The sequence below is a fragment of the Eurosta solidaginis genome, chromosome 5 (genome assembly GCF_040869045.1).
Source record: "Eurosta solidaginis isolate ZX-2024a chromosome 5, ASM4086904v1, whole genome shotgun sequence".
NCBI classification, from domain to species: domain Eukaryota; kingdom Metazoa; phylum Arthropoda; class Insecta; order Diptera; family Tephritidae; genus Eurosta; species Eurosta solidaginis.
The window spans coordinates 181,476,631-181,498,282 of record NC_090323.1 but is presented as its reverse complement, the minus strand read 5'-3'; positions in this window follow the sequence as shown (position 1 = coordinate 181,498,282).

Sequence of the window (21,652 nt, the reverse complement as noted above, 5' to 3'; positions counted from 1 at the left end):
AGTTTGGGTATTATATGCCCAGCTATGTGCTGTGTTAAAAGGTATAAAGAAGGGTGAAGCGATTTGGTGTCATCGCCAAATTTTTAGAAAACTTTAGAAAGATTAGAAAGCAAACGCGAAGCCAGAACCGAAACCGACTTTATGTTTTAATTTTTTTATCGAAATGCAAAACGTCAATAAACTATCGGTTTGATGTCGACTAGTTAAAGGTATGTTATCCTTTGCTATGGGTTTTACATATGTAGGTGTGCTGTCGAGATATAGACGAGTTAGTTGAGCTTTAGTCGAAGTGTTTTAAATTTGAAATGGAAAACAAAGATTATCAACGAGTTACTGATTCTTTCTCAAGGAGTTATCGGTAAGGTGTGTTATCGAAAAGCTAAAGATTTGTTATCAGATTGCTATCAAAAAATTATCGATATGTTATCGAACAGTTTTCGATTTATAATCTAAAATCTCTTTATTGGAAATTGATCGATATGTTATCAACAATTTATCAATTTGTTATCTAATAGTAACAGATTTCGTATCGAAGAGTTATCGATTTCATATCGGAGCTTTGTCGGTTTACTATCGCATAGTTATCCAATTGTTATTAAAAAGTTATCGATTTGATATCGATTTAAGGATTATTTCTCGAAAAGTAATAGATTTACTATCAAAAATTTATCGATTTGAAATATAAAAGTTAACGATTTCTTATCGGATTGTTGCCAATTTGATATCCGCGTGTTACCCTTTGTTATGACGACATATCGGGGCCCTTGAATCTGGTATTTTAGTCGCCTCTTACGACAGGCATACCTACCGCGGGTATATTTATGACGACATATCGGGACCACCAGCGGGTCAGGGGGTTAGAATATACCCTCGGTAGGTATACCGTATACCTGTCGTAAGAGGCGACTAAAATGCCATATTAAAAGGGTTGTGTAGCACAACTTTTCAGGTTTCCAGCGCAATATATAGCTTCTCCAAACCCAATTGTCAACCTCACCTATCCGTGGCGAATCCTGTTTCATTAACAGCCGGTGCTCTGGTGACTCCAAGCTCCTCATGGAACTTGGGAGTGGGGAGGGAGGTATGGCCTGAAGGTTTATTGTGGCCATATAAATCATTCCCGAGATGGTCGGGCTAGTACCTTAATGGTGCTGTGTTACCGAAGCGTACCGGATCTGTATCCGGCAAAGGACCATCACATGGATAACACTCTCCAAAGCCTTCGGGGAGTAACCTTATCGATACAACAATAACAACAACAACGACATATCGGGTGGTAATAAAACGGATATCAATAGGCCTTCAATATAAAATCGTTGAAACATCGATAATTATTCGCTGTCGATATTAAACTGATAATAAAACAACAACGAAGCTGTTTTTAAAAATACCGAAATAATTTGTTTCTGATCGCAAGGCTAAGACTCCAGCTGTTTGGAGTGGCATGGCTATCAGATCTAGAAGCATCAAGTGGCATAGGTTATAAAGGGCGTCTAGTATTTGCTATTTTGAAACATAAGTCCTGGTAGGGTTTTCAGTTGTAAACCTATAAGGGTTTTTCAGTTGTATCTTTCAGCCAACTTGTGGTAACGCCATGTACTCATTCAGTATATGAGAGGTCCTAACGGACCAGCCAGTTGAACATAACCTTACCTCTCACAAATATTGTTGCAACTTTTGCTATGTAATTTTTGAGAGCCATGCTGATGCTGATGATGATGAATCTCAAAGAAGTAAAACTCCCACAAAAATCGTTAAAAACTCCCATTTTTCAATTTAACCCATAGTCGCTTCTTAACTACCAACCCGTTAAAATGCGCTCTGAACCTCAGCAAACATCAAATGCCTACATCAATGACGTCACTGACAATTAATTAATTCTTTCCGAATGTGCGATATTGACAATGTCAAAGAGATTGCTGGTTGCATGCCGCCACGAAAGTTTCATATATGGCTAACTATAGTACATATGTAATGACATACCTATACACATACATGCAATAAGCGATACAACTCTGACACAAACATATGTATGTTCATATGGTGGATTTCAACAGAAGTTTTCTCTGCTCTTGCTCTACACGAAATTATAGGTATGGCGGCAGTGCTTCATTTTTCGCTGTCCGCCACTTTTGGCGAATTGCTGTTTATGCTTGGCCATAATATAATGACAGCAACAACACGACGTAAAAAATTAAAAAAAAAAAAGAAAATTGTTTAAACAACGTGCACATTTTCTTGTGTTGCATTGTTGTACTATGGTGGCGGCATATCTCAGCTTCCAACATTTGCCAATTGTCTTGTTGCAGACAGTTCGCTCCTGCTGCTATATGTAGTTGTTGCTGCTATTTCATTGTTGCTATTGACCATCGCAACTTTTGTGACATTGTTGTTGTCGTTGTTTAATTGCATTTACGGTGCCATATTAGTGTGGGCTCAGCACTTAGCTGTCAGCAACAATTGCTTGTTGTTCATACACCAACAACAAACACCACAACAACTACTTAGCTGCCGACTGCCATCGATCGCGAGAGCAATAGGTTTGGTTTGGTTTTTTTTTTGTTGCTTATTGTTGTTGTTATCATAATTGTGCTCTGATTGTGCTTAGGTATCGTAAGTTTCTGGTGTATCATGTTTTGTTGGTGTTTGCTATTTGCTGTCAGCATTTTTTATTATAGCCATTTATGCTTTTTTTCTAATATTTTTGCTATATTTGACAACTGAATAGGTTTCCAAATATTTTTTGTTTTGCTATGTACTTGCAAATTATTGAGCATTGATAGCACATTTAATTGTTGCCGGCATTTACTGTATGCGACATTGTTGCTGTACTAGTCATCGTTTGTTGTTTATACGTGAGAATGTTGCTGAGATAATTTGTATACAAATTCATCATGTCAAAGAGTATTTTAAAATATTTTTAGGTAAATGTGCTTTTATGGGGAGTTTTGGTTATTTTTTGTATATAATTGATGTCTAGAGAGTAGATACTTCGATAAGGGACGGAATCCTTTTCTGCTCTCCTAAATGGAGACCGCATAGGGATGACGAACCCGACCCCGCAGTCGATGATGATGGAATCAATGTCCCCCACACGATTATGTATAATTCGGAAAAGCAATAACCAGATTAAAACCATAAAAGCCGCGGGCGGTGATAGATTGCCTGCGGAGCTATTCAAATACGGCGGAGAGGAGTTGGTAAGGCGCATGTATCAGCTTCTTTACAAAATATGGTCTTACGAGTGCATGCCCGACGATTGAAATATAAGTTTTCTGTGCCCAGTCTACAAGAAGGGGGATAGTGCAAACGGCTCCAACTATCACGGATATCGCACATAAGGTCCTGTCTAGGGTATTGTGCTAATGATTGAAGTCAACCCATGAATCGGTTGTGACCTTCAGACCTGGTAAAACTACCATCGACCACATTTTCACAATGCGCCAAATCTTGGAAAAACCTGCGAAAAAAGCATCGACACACATCACCTCTTCGTCGATTTTAAAGCCGCCTTCGACAGCACGAAAAGGAGTTGCCTATATTCCGATATGTCTGAATTTGGTTTCCCTGCAAAACTTATACGGCTGTGCAAAATAAACTTGAGCAACATCGTTAGCCCAGACATAATTGGGAAGGAGCTATCCGAGCCGTTCGAAACTAAACGAGGTTTCAAACAAGGTGATCCCCTATCGTGCGATGTCCTCAATTTGAGCACCGCTTTGGAGCAATATAGCGTGAAATTGTGGCGTATGCTGATAACATTGATATCATCAGCCTGAATACCCGCGCCGTAAGTTCTACTTACCACAAACAGGAAAAGCAGAAAAGATGGATTTAATGGTGAATGAGGAAAAAACAAAGTACCTGTTCATTTCTTCGTGTCCCAGCATTAACACAAGCAACAACATCAACTCTGAAATCCAGCAAAGGCTCACTCTTGCCAGTCACTGCTACTTTAGACTAGGTAGGCAATTGAAAAGTAAATTCCGCTTTTGGCAAACGAAGATCATTATGCATAAGTCACTTATCGTACCCGCCCTGCTATATGGTGCAAAAGCGTGGATCATGATAACATCAGATGAAGCGGCACTGGGAGTGTTCGAGAGAAAAGTTTTTTGAAATATGTGTGGGCTTATACGCCAAGAAAATTTAATGATGAGCTGTACCAGCTTTACGCATACCATCAACATAGTCCAGCGAAATATAACGCAGCGGCTACTCTGGCTAAGCCATGTTTTGCGAATGAAAGATGGTGCTCCGGTTAAGAAAGTATTTTTATCCGAACCCGCCTGTGGAAGCAGAGAAAGAGGGCGGCCCCACTCCTCTGGAAGTAAAACGATTTAAACTCCCTTGGTGTGACGAATTGGCACCAGTTAACCCAGGGAAGAAGCGACTGGCGCGCCTTGCTGGACCGCCATAATCGTTTAAACGGTTAAGCGCCAAATAAGTAAGTAAGTAAACGTATCACGATTCATGGTGTAAACAAGGTTGAAAATGTGCATCCGGGTTTCAAAACTCACATCACGAGGGGCTCAAAAAATTTTCCCTAATGCCTTTTTTGGAGCTTTTGGTTACAGCCTTCCGCTGAAGCAGTAAAAAACCACATTAAGTTCGATTTTGGATATTCACTGGGCGACAAACTCGCAAAAGAAGTGGGTGACCGTTTCCTTTACAACCCTTTTTACGGCAGCTCCTACACTCGTGATGAGATGAAACTCATGCCTGCTTAGGATAACACTATAGAACACTGATACGTGAAGTTCCAGGCTCAACTTGCTCCCAAAAAGAGGGTGCACATTTTATTTTGTTTAGCTTTTTAATGTTGGATTGGCTCTCCGGAATTTTCTGTTGTTCCTGCGTCCATTTCCTTTTTGCTCTGAGTATGGTTCATACGAAGTTACTGATTTGTTGCCACTCTTCTGGGTCGCTCATTTTTGCTGCAACATTATCGACAGTGATTTGACCCACTATTTGCTCAAGCAATAGTTAGTTCTGGCTTCTGGCTTAAAGAATGTGTGTCGGCATTGTCCTCGTCTGTATGGCCGTAAACGCACTTCGGATTTTCAGCTTTTTCTATCCCATGTCCGGAGAACACTTGGGTAACGCAGTAGTTTACCTTCCCAAAGTTTCTAGCCCTTCATGCTTAAACATTCGTTATAAGTTCCTCTGAACATCTGTCTCGTTGTTCATTTTCCCACCGTTCTGTCCACCACCTATACATTTCTTCCCTGCTCTCTTTGCTAACCACTTGCATGCGCTAAATAGGTCGATGGGAACTGCCCCGCTAATCACTGATACGGCTGGTCCTGACACAGTGCGATAAACAGAGGTTACTCTCCGAGCTGCTGTTCGCTGTTCAGTTGCTATAATTTTACAACGATTCTTCTTACGAAGTATATTTGAACGTGGATAGTTTGATGTCCATCAACAGTTTCCTTTTGCTTTCTGTTGCTCCTCCTTTGTTTGCCACCAGCCTGCTAAACAACAATATCTGTTTACATGCCTTCTCAGTCGCATGTTGAGTTCACGCCCAATATGTTAGTCGGAAGTCTTACCGTACTTCGAAATATCTAGCTACCACCTTTGATGTTATATTTGCCGGGGAGATATCAAAGCTAACTTCCAGCGGTATATGCTTTTTAGTCAGCAGTGCGAAGATTGAGCTTTATGCGTGCTTCTCCTGGGTTCTGGTTTCTAAAAAATGCAGCAATGTTGTCTGCTCATACAACGAAGAACGAATCATCACGCATTTCAACTGGCGCTCCGCAGTAGACTAAGAATTGATCCCTGTGCTGTTCCGCATGTGACTTTCATGGTACACGGGCCTTCTGAGCGTGATACATAAAAATGCGATTACTAAGGTGACTTCTGATGACATGCTGTAGGTAGCATGACACTTGTAATCGCTGCTATAAAGCGTGTCCCCTTTGTCCTTACCAATTAACACAAACTGCTGCTTTATCCATGTTTCGAAGGGCAATCCGTTCTTTGGGCATGCATTATGCATATCCCTCTGAGCGGACATACAGTCCTTTAATTCAACTACTTATGACTGGCTCAAACCATATCAAACGAACTCCACTCACACATGCATCATAAGTATGCTCATCGTCTCACTCCTCTTCAAAATTTTTACACAACGGATTTAATAGCCCTTTAAGCTGTTCATCTGCCCCAACATCATTTCGTGTTAAACGTTGCACATTTATACGGATCGTTAATTTAAATTGAGCTCATTTTGGGATCTTCATATGCAAGACTCATTTGCTATTTGCGTTAAAAGATTTTGAAAAAGGTAGGGAAATAAACAAATTTTAAAAGGCTCTGAGGTGGCATATTGAAGCTCTTACGCGCACCATTTTGTTGTATGTAGTCTGCTAACGTTCACAGTTACTAAAGCCCTTTTTGTAATTTTTCATACGTCGCAGTCGTTATGTGAAACCAGCAATTTGGGCCTCAAGGTATTTTAAGCTTTAAAGAGTATTTTATTTTATTTTTAAGTTGGAAGCTACACAAAAGGTCTGCAGCAGATACTTTTTGCTGATTTATCCTTCATCATTTCGCCTGGGCTTTTGGTGTTTTTGTTTTACATTTCGTTAATCACTTGTCTTTTCTAATGAGTTTTTAATCTGTGCTCATTCGTTGTTTAATGTGTAGCCAATTAAATGTGAATTTTTAATTGACGCTAAGCTTTTTAATTTGCTTCAAATACCAGCATACATTTGCAGATATGAAAAGGGTAGGGGTAAGTTTATACTTTGTAGGATGGACTGTTTATGTTTATGCAGACATGTATGCACGTACAATATACATATACATATATAAGCAGTACGTGCTACCGTGTAATATGATACCAAATACAACACTTGGCGAAAGCTTTCTTTCTTTACGCTTCATCTCAGCTGCCAAAAATTGAGACATCAAATTTTTTTTTGAAATATCCAATTACTAACATTTTTAAATGCAAAGATTTTAATCGATACATGCACCACTCACAAAAATCGCAATAAGTAAGTTAAAGTTGGGGTGAAATCCTAAATTATATACCCAGCTGGTGGCTTATACACAGGAGATATAAATTATCGCCGGTGTAACATTCTAATTTTAGGCGCATACAAAGCATTCGTATCCTACGCCGATGAATGTATAATAATGGCCACAGGCCCAGGCCCGCACATCGATAGCTTTGTAATAAAATAGGCAGCAATCTTCATGATCTCTCGAGTTTTTTCGCGACATTGTCACCGATCAAATCCTCGGCGACCTTATTTTATTTTAAAACATGGACACGGCAAATGTCGACCATATTGGACATCGACGTCGATGGCATTACGCTACCAACTGTCTTACACCCTAGGGAAACGCGCGTCACTTTACATCAACTTCGATCTGGGTACTGTAACAGGTTAAAATCTTACCTATCCAGAATCAACCCCGACATTCAAATTGTAGGTACTGCTTGCAATGTGTCCCCACATGACACCAACCATCTCTTCAATTGTAATGTGAAACCAACGCCTCTAACACCCCTCTTACTATGGTCCACCACTGTCGAGACTGCAAATTTCCTTGGACTGCCGTTAGAGAATATTGATGACAATCTGTAATCGGTCGCGCCTCTTGGATGGGACGAAGCACTGTTACAACGACAACAACAATTGTACAATACTGTTCGGGGTCGAGGTATTGTCCACGGCATGTTACTGAATCGTACTATACGACATCGAAATGTAGAGTGCTGTCCAATATTGAATTGTTTTTTAGGGTACGTTACCGATTTGTATTTCAGTATAATGTACGGTGATATAATTAAACTGTTCTTTACTGTACGATACCGGATTTTACTGCTCTGCATTGTAGCCTCCAGTACTACAACGAATTGTACTTCAGGTTACTGTACAGTACGATACCGCATTATACTATACTTAACAATTGTATCGTACCACACTTTACACTAATGTACAGTTCGGTATCATATCACACAGTAAACTAAAGGACAATTGGTACAGTACTGCACGACGCGCTACTATACTGTACCAATGCATCTGGGTTGATAGTAAACCTGTACGCTCCAGTAATCACCCCTTGGAATAAACTCAAACGTATCTGTTCTGAGAAAGGCGTTAGACAAAAATAACTATCAATTAAAAGTTGCGAAGATGCAAAAGCTAGCGGGTCTTGAAATGTCAGCGAATACAGCGAGCTACGCACGTAATAAGGAGGTAAATGTAATCGTTTCCTATTGCACCCGCATTTGTCCGCATCAGGCTGGCTGGAAAAAACGCTCGCAGATTGAGAGAAACCAACACGAAGAAATCAACCAACCGATAATGTAACGTCAGTGACTAACATAACTTACATGTTTAGGGTATAGGCACAATTTGTGGAGGGCTGGAAGGAATTCTTAGACAGTGATGGCGCAAAAATAGAACATCCCAACTCCTTTCACAAAGGCCCAGCACAGCAAATTGAAGTGAATGATATCGAAAATGACTAGCCACCTCAAAGGCTCCGAGAAGCACATAAACGAGGCTCGACAACTCTACAGCACCACCATTAGTCAATGTTATGAGGAAAATCCAAGAATGAGGACATCGAACTTGTATAGAGCAACCAGGATGGTTGTGAGGCCTCAAGGTCCATCACGCCATGTTTGAATAGAAATTTAAAAAAATGATTATGACATATTTACAAGCGTCATCCGAGGACATTGTGCAACGATGCTGCGACTCATACCAACAAATTCCCTGTACAACGGAACGAGGAGGAGTCGATTATTTCATTTCTGTTCCTTACGGAGGTTGGGGATGTGGATATTTCGCCTCTGCTTTAGTACGGGAAAGCAAATGCTCTGATAGGAATGATTTGGGAATCATCTGGTTGAGGGAATGTGCGATCACCCAGGAGATTTGTTTACACTGGAAATAATTTCAATGCTTTCAAAATATATATACTCTTGATTGGGGGAATACCGTTTGTAATTATCTACAGGGTTAAGTATCTAGGGACTATTTTTCAGGAAACTGTCCTTATTATATTATCAGGAAACTGTCCTGAAAGGAAAATGTGGAGGATAGGGATAGCAAGACTTCGGTTCGGAGACCATCTGTACGAGCTAGGGTCTCTCACCAAAAGCATTTCGCTGGATTTATGAAGTGGTAGTCAGGCCCATCTTTCTGTATGGGGTAGTGGTCTGGTAAGAAGCACTTAACACGGCGTATATTACTAAAAATTGGTATCTGTACAACGCTAATTGCTATTAGCGGCACTCTTAGGAGGTTGGCGCAATTAAGGATGTCTCACTTACGGTTGCGACAAACTATTTTAATATTAGGGACAAATTATGTATAATGCAACAAGTCATTTTTTCTCATGTGAATCAAAATTCTTATCATATAAGAGCATTCATTCACTGCAGTGTAAGTAAAACTGAATGCGCCTATGAATTGTTTGGTATTATTAGTGGTGGCTGTGAATGTGAGTGACTGCGACGCAAAGTGTCAAGGCGTTATACATAATATGGCCTATAATATCACATAAGTCCCGGGATATATGTATAAATTATACTTGGAAGCTGGCTCGCGTACCTCCTAGCGTGAATTGGTATAATTGAACCGAATATATATGGCTGTAAAAAATACGGTGTACCCCTGGCCGCCTGTAATTTAAGCAAATATTAGGCGGACACTATCTCTTGACTGAAAGTTGATTCACCAAGGCCCATATGTCAAAGGCGATTGAGGTTTTGACGAGTCTCTACCCAAAGAGAGTCCATACGGTACGTACCAACTTAATGTAAAACCTCTCTTTCTGCATGTAGGATGACGGGGTGGAACCATCGAAAAACTGTATGCTTCTCTGTCCAGCTTTTACTAGAACTAGGCGAAAATATTTCTGTCTCGATCCTATTCGAAACTACATCATTACCACGCAATGGTTATCCAATTATATATAGCTTACGTCACCTAACCTAGGGGAATGATGGAAGGTATGCCAACCTCGTTCATCGTCATCGATTGCGGTAGCAGTTTCACCATATCCTTCACTATTTAGAAATGGAGGAGAAAGCTTTATGCTGCATTACGCCTGGCTAGTCTTTCGAAGATTTTCGAAGCCTATACTTACAGTAAGAGATACAAGCTATAGAGAGTGCCTGTAGTTTTCTGTTAAAAATCGGGTAAACAACGGTAAGAAACGCATATATTGGGATATCTAAGCAGCGCTCACATCATTCACCATATACATTCTCAAAGGCCGTCGAAAACTGTAAGAGAGCGAGCTGACGCGAAGCTTCAAACCTTGCACCCATCACGCTCACTTGGGTAAAGGCAAAGGCCGGTGCATTCTTAGGCAGCAAGGAAACATGACCTGACTGCAACCACATAAGAAAATCATACCCACCATTACAGGACACTGACCATTTTGCACACACGCGGAGAGAATGGGAATCCCCTTTAACGACAGGTGTAGGAGCAGTGTTGGAGATGGTTGTAAGGAGACAGTCACTCGTTACCTCTGCCAGTACCCAGCCCCGGTAAACATGAGGTTACTAGTCTAGGCAGTTTTGCGCTACCCGGCCTAGGGGCGGTGTCGAAATACTCGATTCGAGGACATCAGAAGGTTAATTGATATAACCAAATCAATGGTGCATTTTATTAGCCTGTGGCAAGTTTCGTGCCACAAATGGCAGGTGCATTTTTTTGAGATTTGGCTTATTATTCCAATTAGTACGTGGTTTGTTTGTGCGGCTGCTGCATGAAAAATCGATTCACTTTTAGTAAAAGTTTTAAATTTCAGCCGCAACAACAGCTAACAACAACATGTGTTTGAAAATCTTTGCATGCAATGAAATTGAACTTTTGCTACCGTTTCTGCTGCTCCGGTGCGGTGTTATGGTTCGAATTTATATATCCTTTTGGGAAGTTCAATAATTCGGTAATGACATCATTTTCGATGGTAGCATGCAAGCTATTAAATTTTTATTGCTATTAAATTTCTCCTCTTAAATCTTTCAAAAGGAAAACGTGTGCATGATGTGTTAAACTTAGTCGGTTGCCATACGGAATTCAGTTGCAAAAAGAACGTCGCAAAAATGTATAGCTTATGTTGAGAGGGTCTAGAGGACCGTGTAATTGTAACATGGCTGTTTGGTTTATGTGCCGTCGGTGTACCAAAACCCAGAGCAGAGTAGAGTATGGAGCACCATTTTGATACACATTCTTCTGGAACCAATTGCTGCTGTTTTAGTATGCCGAGTCGGTGTTACGTTGAAAGGCTTATTTACGGTCAATGAATCTGCTGATATCTTTTACGAAGCGTTCATCAACTTCCTGAAGTTCCGGCAGTATACAGCTGCCCATACTTAGAAACGTAGTGTACGCTAGAGCGGCAGTGCGTGACTGTTTCTTTGCTGCCCTCCTCGCCACAGCTCTTGCAAATGCTGTTTCCATTCTCTCATAATGCAAGCCAAGCGGCCAGTGTACCGCAATTGTGGCAGTAATCCCAAAAATTTATTTTCTTGACCTACTAAGTAGGCTCTCTGCTCACTTGCTATCGTAATTCGGCCGGGTTTGCTTGGTAATCTTGCAGGTGTCTGAGAAGTATCAGTTGGAGAGCACTAACTCCTTGAATTTGTAATGTGTGATTCTTTTGATTGATGTAAGTGGATGATGTATCTCGACTGCCACGGCAGCATCCTGCATTATCTCTGCTTTTGCTAGTTCATTTGCCTTCTCGTTGCTCTCTATGTTCATGTTATCCGGGACCCATATACGCGTGATGTTTGCTAAGTTAGGTGTAGCAAGAAGCGACCTCTTGCATTTCCTGACGGCCTGAATTAAAGTGATGGAGGAGTTAAGCCCATCATTATCTGATAAGATGCATACCTTGGCGTCCTCCCAACGAATCGTCCGACAAGTGCATGCAAACAAAACAGAACTTCTGCTTGGAAGATACCAGCCGAGTCTGGAAAACGGACTGACGGCGACGCCTTAATTTCCTCAGAGTATACACCTGCTCCCACTCGGCAATCCATTTTGGACCCGTCGGTGCAAAGCAAAATTGCTGTGTCCTCTTGAGTTGAATTTTACCTAATGACTCTCGCCAAACCTTAGCGATGGTATATGGAAGTCTTACGACGGATCCCCACTGGGAAGCCTTCTGGGAATATTACTACGACCATACTGCCTCCAAAAGTCAGGCTCACGAATTCTTACTGCCGAACAGGTTACACCTTAATGTACATTGAGAGTGTTAGCTGCTCCTTGTCCGCAAAAGCGTGGAAGTGTATTACCATACAAGCGAAAAATAACAGATATATTCATAGGCGTTGTGATAGTCGCAAGCGTACATATATGCCTAAATTAAAAACAAAGAAGCGTATTAGCGTACCAGCATGTCAACGCACTCTCAATCTCACTGCCTATGAGGCTGAGTCATCTACTACTCCTAAGCCTCAGCACAAATCAAGAGCTCACATGAAATAACAAATTGTAGTAGCTGCAGTTTCTGCCAAGGCTGGAACCATTCCAGATTGTATGAAGCGAGCCGAAGCCAATTTCTTGTTCTTCTTTAAGGATATCAGTGAGAAAGTGGAACGTTCCGTAAATTCATTTCCAACTAGCTTTCTTTCACAAGTACTGAAATCGATTGGCCAGGTGGTCTCAAGGCAGCTTCGGAGACCGCTCTTGAAAATGAGAACATCTGGTGATCTATGATAGTTGTCTTCCACTCGTGTGGGATGTCGCCTTTTGCCGTGCTTAGCGCCGTATTAACAATTTTTTCTGCGGGCTACTTTTCTCTACTATATTAACCCTGAGGCCGATATCATAGTCAAATATAATGTATCGCACAAAGTCGTCACTCTGGGGATAGGTAGAGAATGCTATTACCCTGGAGTTCGAGGTCCAATGCTATGGCTCTAACCAACACATGTGCAGGTGCTGTAACGTGCAGGCGGAGACAAAGGTACTTGTTTTGGACTTTTAAACAGCAGGATTGCAGCTGCCGAAGAAATTCAGATTCCGACGTGTGTTGGAAGTTAGCGCAGAAAACACCGTTCGATGCAATCATGCTTCACCTAGACATACTGGCGAGAGTATGAACTACTCCCTTTCGTGGGGCACCTTCCCGAAGTGAGAGTATGGCTCACACCCTTATTCTGACAACATGCCTAAATCAGAGAGCATGGAGCAGTCCAGCTGGATCTGTATTAGAATGACAAATGTATAAATGTCTAATATTTTGCAACCCCTACTACAACTACTTCCAATTCAAAATGATGATGTTGGCCATTTCAGTGTGTATACCATACTTAAGTGCTAGTAAATTAAGCCACAGCGGGCTAGGATGCCTATTTTTATAGGCGGCAAAAATATCCAATTAATTGGATGGGGTTTTGTAGCACACTATTTTCAAGGAGATGCCAACGCAATTTATAGCTTGTCAAACCCAATTGTACATCTCATCTACCTGTGGTGAACCCTGTTTCTCTAGCAGCCGAGCGTCGGTCTGGGGAGCCCAAGTTTCTCATGGGACTAGCGGTGGAGGCGAAACCATCTCAATGTGATTGTATTAAATCGTTCCCGAGATGGTTGGGCATATACCTTAATGGTGCTTGTTACCGAAACGTAGCGGATTTTATACGGCAAAAGACCAACAACATTGATAACCTTCGTGAAGTGTCTTTATCAACAACAACAACCCATATTTCTTGTCTGTATCGAACCGATGCGACGATTTCGATGCTCAACCAAATGACGAATTTAAACGTACACATTAGCAGCAAATTACAACGTTGCATGTAAAACGGTGTTTCGATATGCGTCAGGTTTCCATTTACCCAAGAAGTGGGCGTTTGTTTACACAAAAAATAGGCGATCATTTACCCTAAAGCGCGACCCCAAATTTGCCATTATTCTTCACATTATCGCAATTTTCGTGGCGCCGAAGCTACCATTGTCAGCGATGCCTTCAATAAAGTGTAAATTAGAGTTGTCACGAATATTCGGCAACTATTCGGTATTCGGCCTATTCGGCCACTTTTTTTGCTATTCGGTATTCGGCCGAATAGTAAGTATTATTCGGCCGAATACCATATCATGTAAAAAAGACACGCTATATTACTCAAAATTATGTACTTATTTCCAAATTACAACACTTTAGTATTTAAAATTGATCAGTGGTAAGTTATGTTAGACAAAAATAAGCTTTTCATCATTTTTGGGTAGTAAACGATTATGCTTTTCATCGTAAATGTTACCAGCATCAGAAAATAAGGTCTCACTATACACGCTACTTCCAGGAGAAGAAAGATAAACTTTAGCAAACTTTTAAACTTTGCCACAGCATTCTTCTCCACGTTCTCCTCATATTTCATATTTCATATCTTTATTAAGTCAAATGGTAACAACCTTACTGACTAGATCACAGGTTAACTTAGTACTAGTTTAACAATTTTAAAGTAAGATTTACTGAGATAAGTAATAGGACTCAATGCGTGCCTTAAACAGAGACCTTGGCATGGCAAAGTCCAGGTCAAGGCTTCTGGATAGGCGATTAAATTCTACAAGACCTCTTATAAGAGGTGCGAAACTGAAGTAATTCGAACGCAGCACTTCAACGCGGAATGTACTGTGAAAGCGGAGAGTTCTGTTAGGGACATTGAAATTCAACTGCCCAAGTAGTTCTGAGCAGTCAATGGCACCGGATATTATGTAAAAATAAACATTACGTTTTGAACAAGACGTCTAACTTCAGGTGGCAAGACATTGATAAGCATGCATCTTGCATTGTAGGGTGGCAGGGGATTAACAAAGTGCAGAGGTTGAAGAGCAAATCGTATGAACTTGCGCTGAATTATTTCAATTCTTAAAGAATGTGAGGAGTATATGGGATTCCAGATGACTGATGCATACTCTAACTTGGAACGCACTAAGGCATTGTATAAGATTTTCCTGGTATATGGGTCCTTGAAATCCTTGGCATATCGTCGCAAGAAAGTTAAGTTGGTATAAGCCTTTGGTATGAGAAAGTTTACATGATTACAAAAAGTAAAAGATGAGTCAAAAATTACGCCAAGATCGCGAAACTCATTAATTGACGCAAGAGTTACATTTGAAATCGAGTACGCGAATGAAACCACATTCGTAGACTTAGTATACGGCATGTGGCAGTATTTACTAATATTGAGTCGCAGATTATTTTGACAGGCCCAATTATTTATAGCATTCAGATCTTCTTGCAGACGCAATGCATCAGAAGTACAGGAGATTCTCCGAAAGAGTTTTAAGTCGTCAGCATAAAGCAAATAATTCGAATAGTTTATGCATGAGCCAACATCATTAATAAACATTAAGAACAAAATAGGACCAAGGATGCTACCTTGTGGTACACCCGAAGTTGCTGAGAATTCATAAGACTTAGTTCTCTCGATTTCAACAAAAGATATTCTATTTTCCAAATAGGACTTCACCCACCACAGAAAGCTTGAGTGAAAGCCCATGTTTTCAAGTTTCCACAGAAGTAATTTGTGCGAAACTGTGTCAAAAGCCTTGGAAAAGCCGTATATATGGTGTCAACTTGACATCCATCCTTAAACGCAGAGACACAAAACTGAGAGAAAACAGCCAGATTTGTAGCAGTCGAACGTCCCGCAATGAAACCATGCTGACATGGATCGACTATTTTATTTATAGCGAATGATACTTTGTTTTTAACTACCTTTTCAAAAAGTTTTAAACATGTTGACAGTTTGGATATTGGCCTATAATTCTTTACTTCATTTTTATTGCCTGACTTGAAGATAGGAGTGATAGACACCAGCTTCCAGCGATCAACAAAAACTCCATACGATAGCGAAATATTGAAAATGTGGCACAGTGGCACACAAAGAGAAATACTACACTTCTTAAATAAAAAAGAGGACAATCCATCAATATCATTTTTGATTGAGGTCTGTAAGGAGGATATACCCAAGATAACATCGGTCTCAGACAAGGACATCATCATTAGCATTTCGCATATTATATGTAGCGACTTCCTCAAAGCAGTTCCAGAAACTGTCCTGTATTTCAGTACTCCTATCATTTTCATTCAGGGTTCTTTTCTTACGAATTGGAGAAGAATCGTCATCGGTACTATTTTCAGGGCTTCTAGAAAAATTTTTTGTCTTGCTCTTTCTGCTTGAACCAATCTTAGGAAACACGGTTTGAAGCGAGGATCCAGAAAAGCAGCAACCAGATATTTGTTTTTTTCATCGAAGCTGAATCGCTTTTCAAACTCGCCTTGCGGTGAAGATCTCATTGTTACCAAATTTGGTACTTTCTCAACTGTCTCTGCTTTTCCCAGATATTTTAATAAATTTACTGCATGTGGAATCACTTCAGAGATGCAACAGATACCTGAGCTCGTTATTTTTGTAATCTCTTCGAATGGTTTGAGGAGTTTGATACATTGTTCCAATAGTTCCCATTGTCAGATTTATTAAAGTTTCACGATCTGTTATGTACAAGCAGGAAAACAGGTGTCCACTTGTCTTAATCCAGCTAACGCGCCCAGACAAGCATGTATTTCGTGCCGAATATTCGACGCTTCGGCCGATAGCGTTGCCAAATATTCGGTATTCGGTATTCGGCCAATTCACTATTCGTGGCATCTCTAGTGTAAATACAAACGCTCGTTACTGTTATTACTTTGTCCTTCGACTGTTCGCCCGAAATTACATTCTGCTCATGCGCAGAGTTCGAAAATTTATTTGCTATGTAGAATGGGAGGAAAACTATGGCATCAATCGAATGAGAATTCATTAAATTAATAATTACCTGGAGTATTTTTTTTCAATGAATGGCTCTTCAAATTTGAATTTTTTTTTTATTTTCTCAGTAAATTTTTTGTAACGAAGTTGTGGTAACATTTTATAGCGGAAGTAAACCCGTAGCCTGAGGTAATGAAGTAAGTAGCAAATGTAGAGAGTTCTCAAAACAGCCGAGCAGGTGCATACGACGGCATAAAGTAAAATAATAATTACATTAAATAAAAGTCATATAAAATCAGTTGCTTAATGTTAGTGCGCCACTTACAACAACAGTAAATATGAAATACACACACAGCTACATACAATCATCTGCAACAATCTGTGAAATGGCAAATAGTCAACAAACCTGCTTATTAACAGCTCAACAAAAGCAAAGACGTAATTAATAGATGAAGTAAGATGAGGCGGAAAATAACGATGATGATAACTTGATGCGCCACAACATGGTGTTTAAGTGGCGTCGGTAAATACAGTAGCGAACAGAAAAATATCAGCATCTCAGCTTAAGCGGCCGAAGTGGTAGGTTTAAACTTTTGTCAACTTTAACTGGAGTTCAACATAGTCCAGCGAATTAAAACGCAGCGGCTGTGCTGGCTCGGCCATGTTATGCGAATGAAATATGACGCTCCGGCCAAGAAAGTGTTTCTATCGGAACCCGCCTATGGAATCACAGGTAGAGGGCGGCCCACACTCCGCTGAAAGGACCAGGTGGAAAACGATTTAAACTCCCTTAGTTGGGTTGGGAGAGAAAAAAAGCGACTGGTGGGCCTTTTTGGACGGCCATAACTGTTTAAAAGGTTAAGCGCCAATTAAGTAAGTCTGAACGAGCACAAAATCGGCAGCTGTCATTTAATTGGTAGCCCAATTTCTGTAGGTGGCTGTTGCGCCTGCAAAGATCTATTAGAATTCTTAGGTTAATTTTCGAAAAGCCAATGATTTCCCTATGGCAATTTGTATTATAACCTATTATAACATCCTAACAGTAACTTAGATTGTCCCATACCAAGCGCATTGCACCAGTGCTTTTCTCTCTTTTCCCCTCTTCTAACAATAAATGACCACTCATTTCCTGTGGGCCAACTGGCAGAAGCAGCGCAGCCCCAGTAGGTCATGCAGTCGCTGCTTCTCTCACTAGGCTTCCGCTTAGTAATTACCCCCCACTCCCCTGTGGTCTGGGACCAAGGCCAGTAGCAAAGAGTATATATTTGTTAAGAGGCGACACTCGATACTTTTGTTGTTGCCAAAGCAACCCTGTAATGTCGAATGTTATTCTCAAGGAAGTTTTGTTTAGTTTTCTTTAACTGCATCCTATATATTTATGCGGTGAAGTGACTTTGCATAATTACGATTTCTGGAAAGAGAATTAATTAATTAATTTAATACAATAAATAAAATAAACACAAATACCCCACGAAAATGTATAGAAGGCGTTTTTATAAATACATCTGACAAAGAAAACCAACGACTACCTTAAGAAAACATCGAGAAATTTGCTTTGGCAACGACAAAAGTATCGAGTGACGCCTCTTAACAAATATATACTCTTTGCCAGTAGTACTACGTTGTGTGTTCCTAGTTGGTTTAGCTTTTCCACCTATTGAAAGACCAGTGCTGACTTTATTTCGAACGCCGAAATTTCCTTTAGTGCGACCTCACAGTCACTCTGTATTGCGATGGTTTCGTTCGAGTATTCGCGTTGAAGGTACAACTCAGCAAACTGATTTATGGCATATACTTCCTTTTGGCATATGGGCCCAAAGACTCTAGCTTCATTCCCATCAGATGTTTTCGAGCCATATGTGTCAAATATGATCTTATGTAGGCGTCGGATGCTTTTAAGTATGGCTGAATTCCATGTACTCTTGTATTCCAACTCCACTTTATATCTTTTTTGAAAGACTACCTGCCTGAGTTTATCATCTCTCGAGAGTTGAGAGAATAGAATCTTCTCTCTTAGTTCTTCCATGTTTCGGGATGAGATAGCCTTTCCATTGCCTGAGTTCTAGTTTGCAAAATCTAGGAGAGTTCGATTGGCTGATTGCTCTTTCGCTTTGTGTAGAGGAGTTAGATCAAGGATGGCCTCGAGCGTTGTTGTATAGTATTGTGACGAATATTAACATCACTAAGTGATACTAGCATCTCTACGCCGATACTAAGCAGCCACTCGTATGTACATAAATAAATCAATCATCATTTGCACATGTACATACAAGGCAAGAGAGAGACACTCACCATCTACTCACATATATAGATGCATATGGCTACAAACTACAAATATACATGTAGATGGCTGGTAAACAAGCATGGAGTTCACGAAATTACTACACCTTAGGAGAAATAGGTGAACGAGGAAACCGAGAGTATAAAAGCAGCGCAAGCTGTGGCATGACTAAGCAGTTTGATTTAAACACGCTATCAGTTGCGAAGTGAAGTATAATTGTGAAGTATAATTGTACTACTCCCAAAGTAATCTAATAAAGACCATTTTGCATTACTGAGTATTAGAGTTATTTATTCGACAATTTAGCGATTCAAACGTTGTAAAATAAGCGAAGTTTTCCCAAAATTCGTTACAGTATCAATTTAGTAACTGAAAACGTGGAAACCAATATCAAAAACATTTTTAAAATTTTCTGATATTTTTTTTTTAGTATGCAGCTTAGTAGCCCAATCATTTTATTTCAAATAGAGTACAAGTTCCAAAGAGAAACACCTACGGAAGAAAATTGTCTAAAATCAATACGAATTTTGGGATATAGCTTGTACTTTGTTAGACTAAAGTTAATTGGGCTACATAGTTTCAGTAACATAATTCAAGTTTGTTTCTTGAAATATTGGAATGAAAAAAATAAATAAATAAAAACCAAATTGACGAAATTTACAAAAAATATCGCCTCTGCTATTTTTCTGTTAGCTGCTGTAGTAGGTAAGTACATATGTATATGTGTGTACAATGACCACGAATAATTGAAGTATTACATACATAAGTGAAAGAATAAAAGCTGTTTGATGGCAATTTGAAAGCTTTTAACCCCTTTAGGAAACAAGCTGACATGTGATTACAACTGGCTGCTTGTACTCAATTCAAACAGTTGTTGTAGTTGTAGCAAAACTCACTTGCTTAGTCGTAAACCATTGACAGAAATATTATTTAAAAATAGTTGTAATGAATATGAATCTGGTTTGCTTACTGAGCTCGCGGATCTATGGGCAATTTTGTTTGCAAGTTATGTATGTATTTTCCCTTCTCAGGATGTACTTGGACAGCGACCTACATATGCATACAAAAATCCGAAATGATATGCAGAGAGGTACAAAATGAACGTAAAATTAACCGCAAATCTGTCGTGGAATGATCTGGAGATATTCCCAGATTGATGTTCAAAACAATTTCGAAATAGTGTCCACACTACATCGAAAAGAGCCTGACACTTTTCCGAATTGATCACGAAAAGGTCCCACAATTACCCCTTGCTGATTACATAATAGCCAATGGTCGCCTGATTATATGAAAGTTATCCCGAATGCAAGCTTAAAACAAATAAAGTGAGTGATCCTTAGTTCTATAGATGGACGCCTATTCAAGATATCGCCATAACGGTGGACCAGGGTAACTCTAGAATGCGATTGTACGATATGGATATCAAATGAAAGGTGTTAATCATTATTTAAAAGGGAGTGGGCCTTAGTTCTCAAGATATCGCCATAAAGGTGGACCAGGCGTGACTCTAGAATGTGTTTGTACGATATGGGAATCAAATGAAAGAATTTAATGAGTATTTAAAAGGGAATGGGCCTTAGTTCAATAGGTGGACGCCTTTGCAAGATATTGCCATAAAGGTGGACCAGGGGTGACTCTAGAATGCGTTTGTACAATATGGGTATCAAACGAAAGGTGTTAATGAGTATTTTAAAAGGGAGTGGGCCTTAGTTCTATGGACGCCTCTTCCAGATATCGCCATAAAGGTGGACCAGCATGCCTCTAGTATTTGTTTGTACTATATGGGTATCAAATGAAAGGTGTTAATGAGTATTTTAAAAGGGCGTGGGCCTTAGTTCTATAGGTGGCCGCCTTTTCGAGATATCGCAATAAAGGTGGACCAGGGGTGACTCTAGAATTTCTTTGTAAGATATGGGTATCAAATGAAAGGTGTTAATGAGTATTTTAAAAGGGCGTGGGCCTTACTTCTATAGGTGGCCGCCTTCGCTTACACTTGCCTTACGCCTACATTCTAGACTTCTCCATACCGTGAGCAAAGATGTTTACACATCAATAAAAAATGCAGGTTCTTATTAGGAGATCTTAAGCGATTTAGAATCAGAAAAGCTCAAGATCTATTGTATCAAATTGCACCATAGTTTTGTGTATGAACCAAAGCTCACCTTAGGTTAGGTTAAAGTGGCTGTCCCCCGAAATGTGAGGGACACACTTAGGCCAGCTGGCCCATTGTGATACCACTATGTGGGCTATAGCCCTTCCTCTTTTAGATGTGTAAGAATTTGAACAAATTTGTCCTTCTGATGTAGAGTAGAATATTTTCGATTTCCGCACACTTATTCAGACATTCCATACGTGCACTGGCCAGAGCAGGGCATCTACAGAGCTCGACGCTTTTTATCTCCTCTTCATCCCTACAGCTCCGACCAAAATCGTTGGTTTGAATTTGCATGCGTTCGCCGTGTATTCCCATCAGGCTGTGGCCTGTTAGTATCCCGAACAGTGGACCTAAAGAAAGACGGTTGAGGTAATGAGGAACCAAGTTCGATTCTCATTTATGCGACGCCAGGTTTGTTTGGACACCTCGCATCTGGGTTCCAGCGTCCATCTGGAATTTGCTT